Here is an 8963-nt window from a genome sequence, read left to right on the forward strand (position 1 = left end):
ACTGAGAAAGCATGACTGTATCCTTAGTTAACGAGAGCCAGTGGTAGGACTGAAGGTTTCAGAAGGACTAATAAAGGAAAAAGAGGTGTGAATATACAGAGAGGTCAGATAGACAGATACAGATAGAAGAAGAAGAAGATGATAGATGATAGATAGATAGATAGACAAATGATAGATAACAGATACATACATTCACGTATCTGTATAGAGATAGAGATATTCATTGTAGCTACATAGGAAGGAATCCTTGAGCACAAAACTGAAAACAGAATTACCTTGGCTGTACCAAATTCCCCAAGATTTTCCTGTAATAGTTTGCCCAAGAAACCCCATCTCATTCAAATATGAATAATACAAAAGTTGTATATATTGCATGTGTGCAAGTTATTATAAGATAATTAGCAATATTCTAAACAAAACATATTAGAAAATTTGCAACAAAGCAGATGAAATATATTACACATAATTCCAAAATTAATTTTTAAAATAACACAAGAAGAAAGATTATAGAGCATAAATACTCTTATATATGAAATTGATAGCCAGGTGTTTGAAAGCTGGTCAAAAGGATGGGGTGATGAAAAACTGGTACATGTAGAACTCAGAAAGGGAATAAGAAAAAATAGACAAAATAATTTCAGAAATAAAGACCAAATTAAAAGTAGCTCAAGGTACTATATATGATAAAAGGGCAAAAACAAATAAAAGGAAAGAGAAATATAGAAAGAGATTAAAAACGATATAGTTTTAGAAGACATACAAAGACTATGCATACATGTGTGCATATAAATAAATATACACATAATGGACATAAATATATATGCTTGATTGATCCAAATAATAAAATATAGAAAAAAATGAACCAAAATAAATATTTTAAATTATGATTCAAGAATAACTTAAAAAATGAGACTTAAAACTATATTCTAGTGAAAGCTTCCTCAGGACACTAAGTATAGAATAGCCATATGATCCAGCAATTCCATTACTAGGTATATTCTCAAAGGAACTGAAAGCTAAGACATGAATGGACATTTATAAACTGATGTTTATAGTGGCATTATTCACGATTGCCAAGAGATGGTAACAGCCCACAGGTCCATCAATGGACCAGTGGATAAACAAACTGTGGTATATACACATGATGGAATATTATGCAGCTGTAAGACAGAACAAAGTCATGGAACATATCATAATGTGGATGAACTTTGAAGACGTTATGTTGAGTGCAGTTAGCCAGAAACAAAATGACAGACCCTGTATGGTTTCACTAATATTAACTAACATTAATGAGCAAATTTTGAGAGTCAAAAGCTGAGAACACAGGTTGTCAGGAGACAGAAAGACAGTAGAGATTGGGAATTTGATGCTGAAGAAGTACAGAATGTTCAACAGGATTGATTATATAGATCCAGAGTGAATAGCATAATACTCTGTGATGGTAGCACAATATTGTAAGTACACTGAACAAAACTGTCTATGAGTAAAGCTAAAAGAGGAGTGCTAGGGGCAAGCATGACATCAGAAGGAAAGATACACAATAAAGATTGGGACTGTATAACTTAGTGAAACTTAGAATGGTCAATGATGGTGACTAAATGCACAAATATAAAAATATTGTTGCATGTGGGGGAACAAATTAATGTCAACCTTGCAAGGTGTTGAAAAAGGGATAGTATTGGTATCAAAGCAAACTAGAGTCTATGGTTAACACTAACCTTGTAATAGGCTTCATTAATGTAACAAAGGCAATATACCAAAGCTCAAGATATTTATCCATGAGAAGGGGATATTAGGGAAGTGTATGGGATTCTTGGTAATGGAGCTGTTGTCTGACCTTATTATTATATTGTATTTTATGGTATTTTAATTTTTTAATCTTTTTTATTATCCTTTAAAACTTTTTTGAAGTAATGAATGTGTTCAAGTGCTGATTGTGGTGATGAATGCATGTGAAAGAAGGGGAACACACTCCGTCCTCAGTGTCCATGCAAAAGAAAGTTTTCTTCTACTCTTTTCTACAGGTCTTTATAGCATACAAGGTAGTCTCCTACGTGACTGTTCTCAGGTACATTTTTTCTAAAGCCATGAGATGTATTTACATATCTTTAGTCTTAAGGACAATTTCTTTGGGGGCTAGATGGGAAGCAGTGGGGTGGGAGACAGGAGCATGGAAGGAGCCCAGCAGGAGCTCAGAGATTATTCCTGCATCTAAATTGCAGTCCGCTTTCAGACATGCAAGGCTTTTGGCCTTTCCCTAGCTCCAGTGTCCGCCTTCAGACATTTGTAGCTTTGGGAAGGCCCTGCTCTATAGTTTGTTAAGCCAGGAGGCCTTCCGTGTCCCCACAAATGCACAACTATCTGATGACACTGTGAAAAACTGATTGTACACTATGGATGATTGAATGGTATGTGAACATATCTCTATAAAATTGCAGGGGAAAATGTAAACAGAGGAATACAGGTACTGGAGAAAACATGGAGAGAAAGATATACCTATTTACTATTGGTGGGGAAGTAGAATGGTGTAGCCTATCTGGTGGACAGTGTGGTGGTTCCACAAAAAGCTAAGTATATGGGTGCCATAAGGGCTTGCAACCTCATTATGGGATATATACTTGGAAGATCTGAGTGCAGGGACATGAATGGACTTTTGCACACTGGTGTATATAGTGACAGTATTCACGATTTGCCATGGATGGAGGTGGCCTAAGGGTACATCAACTGATGAATGGAGTGGTGAACTGTGGTGTACGCATATAATAGATAATTGAGCAGCTGCAAGAAGGAGTGAAACTGTAAGAAACACAACTAGGTGAATGGCTCTTGAGGACAGCATTTTGAGTGAAGTATGCCAGAAACAAAAAAGGCAAACATTATAATGCCTCATGAATATAGGCTAACTATTATGTGTAAACTCTGAGAATTGAATCTTTGAGCACAGCTTATCAGGGGAGTACTTATTGTAATGATTCCTAGATTGTAAGCTCTTACAGCAGTCACATCTATTCCTGAGTTGTATTGGTTCTCTCCACATTCTGAGATGCTGAGCTCTGTGTATATAATGTGGTCAGTCTCTGGAATTTTGAGTATCTGTGTGACACCTGAAACTCAGAGTTAGAGCTTGGCAGCTATGAACGTCAGTATTACTTTATACAGCAACTGTTAAAAAGCTGAAAATGAGTTCAGTCTTCAATTAGAGATATGAGTGAAGCAGATCTGGTTAGGACTAAGGCAAATCAGGCCAAAGGGTAAAGGACAATATTGACTGTGCTTAAAACTTCAACTTCTGTGTAAGACTAAGGGAAGAGATGTTTATTTGGTGCAGGATCTATATTTTTTGCAGCAAACTAAATAATTTAACATGTATGGTCAGTTTATTCAAACACCATAATTACATGGAACTTTGAATAGGAAGAGAGATCTAGTAGGTTTGTACAGGTTAGTGTGAATCCTGATACATCTCAATGTGATTTGGGCAGAGAACAAAAATATATTTGCAGGCATCCCCTGAGGAACTGGGGAAAAATGAAGGAATGCTGGACGTCCCCACCTGAATTATTACTGATATTCTCACAAACATTGAGGAGTAACATTTTAGTAGGATAAGCCCTCAATCTTGGGGCTTACCTTTATGAAGCTTGTTGCTGCAAAGAAGGGGTTAAGCCTATTTAAAATTGTGGCTAAAAATGTCCCCCAGGGAACCTCTTTGTTGCTCAGATGTGGCCCTCTCTCTCTAAGTTCACTTGGCAGATGAACTCACTGACCTCCCCCCTACATAGGACATGATTCCCGGGGGTGTAAACCCCCCTGGCAATGTGGGATATGATTCCCAGGGAAGAGCCTGGACCCAGCATCAAGGAATTAAGAACATCTTCTTGACCAAAAGGGTGAAGCAAAATAAAAAAAAATAAAGTTTCAGTGGCTGAGAGATTTCAAATGGTGTGGAGAGGTCATTCTGGAGTGCATTCTTATGCACTAAATAGATGTCCCTTTTTAGTTTTTAGTGTATTGGAATAGCTAGAAGGAAATACCTGAAACTGTCGAACAGCAATCCAGTAGCCTTGATTCTTGAAGATGATTGCTTAACTAGGTAGCTTAAATCATGTGACTGTGTGATTGTGAAACAATCATCCAGTATTTGGACAGATGAGAAGAAAATTGGGGACAAAAACTAAATGAAAAATAGACTGGGATTGGGGGGATGGAATGCTTTAGGTGTTCTTTTTTACTTTTATTTTTATTTGTTTTTGGAGTAAGGAAAATGTTCAAAAACTGATTCTGGTGATGAATGCACAACTATATGATGGTACTGTGAATAACTGATTGTATGCTACGGATGATTGCAGGGTATGAGAATATATTTCAATAAAATTGTATTTTCAAAAAAAGTATACGAGAGAAAATGATACAGTTTTAGAAGACATATTAAGACTATGTCTCCATAAATGTGTGCATATAAATAAATATACACATAATGGCCATAAATACATATACATAATTGATCCAAATAATAAAATGTAGAAAAACAATGAACCAAAATAAATATTTTAAAATCTGATTCTCATATTTAAAAAAAAAATAAGACTTGAAACTATATTCTAGGGAAAGCTGATCAAAATACAATAATATAAATGCTAATAAAATTACCAAAGAAAAACCCAAAATCAAAATGAAAATGAAAATAAAGCATGCATTGCACTTATTCAGAGCTCCTCTAAATTCCAGAAAGGATTCTTAAACACTTGCAAAATATGCAGGAAAAAAATAGTGACTAATGTGTTTAATACTCTGTCCTTGAATTATAAAAGCTGTAAATAACCAAAATGAACATGCAAGAACTATTTCACTATTTTCAAATGGTAAAATGCTAGACAATTATTTGAAAAACTGCAGCATATATAATGAGAATTTGGAAAGAAAGCAGAAAAAATTTAATATTCCAAAATCAATATCCTTCATATAATTAAAATAAAAAATAGTTCAGACAAAAAGAAGACCAAATTTACAATAGCATTAAAAAGGTAAAATACCTAAATAAGTTTAACAGAAATTTGCAAAAATTAATATGAAGAAAATTTTAATATACTTCTCAAATACAGAATTGGAGATTGAATAATTACAAAATACATTCTTCTAAATAGAAAGACAAATACAAAGACATCAAGTCTATCTAAGTTAATGTGTGAATTTAGTATGATTCCAACAAGAGTCAATGAGCATTTTCATAAAACTAGAAAATATAAATTGAAAATGCATATGGAAAAATAAGAAAGCAAGAATAGCCAGAAATACTATAAAAGAAAGAACACTGAGGGAAGCCTTGTCTGAAGAGATACTGAAACATACTATACACTTCTGCAGTTAAGACATTATGACAATAGTATTGAAAGACAAATAGGACAATAAGATCAAAAAGTTGTAGAAACAGACCCAAATACATATAGGAATTTATACAGAAAAGGGATAGCATTTCAGTACTGGATGGAACGATGAGATTTTATGATAAATGGCCTTGGGAAAATTGGGTATATTTGTGGATAAGTTTACTGAATAAAATACAGGAGACCAGTTAAATTTGAATTTCAGAAAAACAACAAATTTTTAAGGATAGATAAGTCCCAAATATTGCATAGGACATACTTATACTAAACAAACAAACAAACAAAAAACTCATAATTTTTCTGAAATTCAAATTTAACTGGCATCCTGTATTTTTACTTGCTGAATCTGTCAACCATACTTCTGGAGAATGATAAAAATGATCAATACCACAGACCGTATACCAGGTAATATCTAAATGGACCAAAAATTTAAATATATAAAGAACCCGTAACAACACTAGAAAGCAACATGAATGAAATGATTTATAACCATTGAGTGAAGGTCTTTCTAACTGAAATAAAATCCCAAAACTACAAAAGATAAGATAGGTAAATTAAATTACATTAAAACTAAATACAACAAAACTTCGTAATTATCAAAATCACCATAATTCAAAAGGCAAATAGCAAACTGGGAAAAATATTTGTTCACATGGCACAGAGCTATAAAAAACGATTGAGAAGAAAATGACCAACACAATAGAAAAAAATTAAGTCCCTGAAAAGATAGAGTTCTATTTGAAAAACAAACAAATAAAATGTCTCATGACTATATGTCCAAAATCACTCATAAGAGTGATTGCAAGATTTGTCATACTCCATTGTTGAGATACGGGGAATCTTGTATATACTGCTTAGGGCGTGCAAAATGGTACTGTCAGTATGGAGGGTAATTGGCAAGGACTTTTGAAATTACACATGCATTTAAGGTTTTGACTGCAATTTAATTTCAGGGAATGGATCCTACAGATCTACCTGTACACATATGAAATGAAGAATGCACTAGACTACTAAAGACAACATTGTTTGTATTAGCAAAATCTGGGTACATCTAAGCACCTACCAGTAGGAGTCTAGTTAAATCAACTGTGCATATACACATAACAGATGGGAAAAATTAAATGCAGAAGCTTTCTGTGTACTGATATGAAAAGCTCTCCAGGATATATCATTAAGCAGAAAAGAAACAGCACATCAAAATCAAGAAGTTAGTATGCTATGTTTTGTGTAAGTAAAGGTGAGAAATAAAAAATATATGGTGATAGATGCATATACTTTGCAGAAGGCACTAATAAAGGTGTTTCCTTAGAGGTAGTGGGTAGGGGATTGTTCAGACAGAGACTAAAATGAGAGCCAAGTTTCTCAATGTATATAATGTTCTATATTCATAAAAATACTTAAAAACTAAAAATAAATAAATAAATAAAAAGTGAGCTCTGTAGTAAAGCTATCCATCCCTGGAAATATTTATCCCACCCAGTCCCAATATCCAGTTATCAACTTTTAAATTTACTACCATATTTTTCCACACCAGTACATAATTTTATGGCACCCTTAAGAAGATTGGCCTTCCGACTCTGACTACATGGAGGTAATTTATTGCAAAGAAGGTTAAAGGATATAAGGCACAGTTTCATTTCCAAATAATTAGCCTCGCTAGGGAGGAACAACAGGTCTTTGAGGGACAGCCATGCTCACGAGGTGGGCAGCCAGCCAGCCACCTGCCCTGTCACCACAGTAGCTCACCCTCCTTAACTGCAAATCATGGGAGCCAGTTACCCTTGGCCCTTTTCTGGCTAGCTTGTCAACAAGATATTTCAGTAACTATTCATTTTCATGCATGAATGCAAGATTATGGCATAAAATTCTGTAACTCATCGCAGTTATGCCCAACCTTACCATTTCTGAATTTTATACTTTAACATACATTCATACATTTAAAATGTTTTATTATGGCATCATTCATGTCACTGAACTCAGAAGACATTTGCTTTGCTCAGCTGTCATGTTGTAGTGTTTAATATTTAAAATAAAAATTACTTAAATACTACTTCCATGTTCTTTCTGTAAGAGGTCTGCATTAAAGATATAAAAGTTTTAACACCAGCAAACAAAATCTGAAAGGAAACTTTCCATGACAGTAGACATTTTTTGAAAGCACACATATAATTATTTTCCTCCTGGTCAAAATATTAAAAATTCACCAAGTCAGTATTCTGAACTTACCACATTTGTTACAGTTTTTGCAGGTGTGGTCATCCAAATTAGTCTCCATGGCTCTTCAATATTGTCTGGAAGAGGGGTGTAAACATAATATGCCACAAGGACACCCAGAATGAGAAGCAAAACAGCCTTTCTTCCCATGATGTTTCCCATCTGCTCTTTCTACTTTGGCAGCACAGAAAATACAGTTTTGAAACATTCAGATGGTGAAATTTCATAACCAGTGTGTTTAAGCCTGGTCTTAAAGTATTACATAACTTCCTGAATGCAAATTCCACTGCTCAGCTTGTCATTACATGTGCAGCCAAGAAAGAATTACATTTAGTAAAAGTAGAAAGGACTAATTGCAAAACAAGGAACACATATTATCTGCAAGTTCTGTCAAATCCAACAGCCTTTCTATGTTGCTAGGCAGTCAGTAAACAAACATTTCAAACATTTTTTTGCATAATTTCTAGGTGCAGAATCCTTTCTTTAGCTATAAAAGAAAGGCCAAAGAAAATACAGGAATACCAGTGTATATCTCAAATAACATCTTTTAGGAGAGAACAAATAAATATTGGAAAAATTTTGAGAGCTTTTATGAAGATGGGTAGGATCACATTATTTTCTTGCTGCAAATACAATTATCAGTGAATAATACTAATTATGTATTATAATATATATTAATATATAATAATCATGAAGATAGCTAACAGTTTTGAGCACTTACTCTTACCCCAGGCAATGCACTAAGGCATTGCAGTCTTATTTAATGCTCTCAATAGCATTATTCCCACGTGAGAAACAAGAAAGTTCAGGATATTGTACAAGCTCCTTCAATGGTATATATATTGACAAACCAGTACAGTCCTCCATGACAGCAAGTTAAAAATTCCCCTTGGATTGAGAACATCTTCTTGACCAAAAAGGAGAAGTGAAATGAAACAAAATAAAGTTTCAGTGGCTGAGAGATTTCAAATGGTGTCAAGAGGTCACTCTGGAGGCTATTCTTATGCATTATATAGATATCCCTCTTTAGTTTTTAGTGTACTGGAATAGCTATAAGGAAATATCTGAAACTGTCAAAGTGCAACCCAGTCGCCTTGATTCTTGAAGGCGATTATATAACTATGTAGCTTACATGGTGTGACCCTGTGATTGTGAACACCTGGTGGCTCACACACCCTTCACCCAGTGTATAGACAAATGAGTAGAAAAATGAGGACAAAAACTGAATGAAAAATAGGGTGGGATGAGGGGGAAGGAATGTTTATGTGTTCTTTTTTACTTTTATTTTTATTTCTTTTGGAATAAGGAAAATGTTCAAAAATTGATTCTGATGATGAATGCACAACTATATGATGGTACTGTGAA

The 8963-nt window shown here is 34.3% G+C and overlaps 1 protein-coding gene across 1 annotated transcript in view; it reads right to left on the minus strand.

Annotated features, from left to right (window-relative positions):
* Window positions 1-7773, minus strand: part of SUCNR1 (succinate receptor 1) — a 116418-nt gene extending 108645 nt beyond the window's left edge. Inside the window, exon 1 of the mRNA XM_037842437.1 lies at window positions 7611-7773. The gene's annotated coding sequence lies outside the window, so the exon portion shown is untranslated. The remainder of the gene's footprint in view (window positions 1-7610) is intronic.
* Between the last annotated feature and the right edge of the window lie 1190 nt (window positions 7774-8963).

The sequence above is a fragment of the Choloepus didactylus genome, chromosome 1 (assembly GCF_015220235.1).
Source record: "Choloepus didactylus isolate mChoDid1 chromosome 1, mChoDid1.pri, whole genome shotgun sequence".
In the NCBI taxonomy this organism is placed as follows: domain Eukaryota; kingdom Metazoa; phylum Chordata; class Mammalia; order Pilosa; family Megalonychidae; genus Choloepus; species Choloepus didactylus.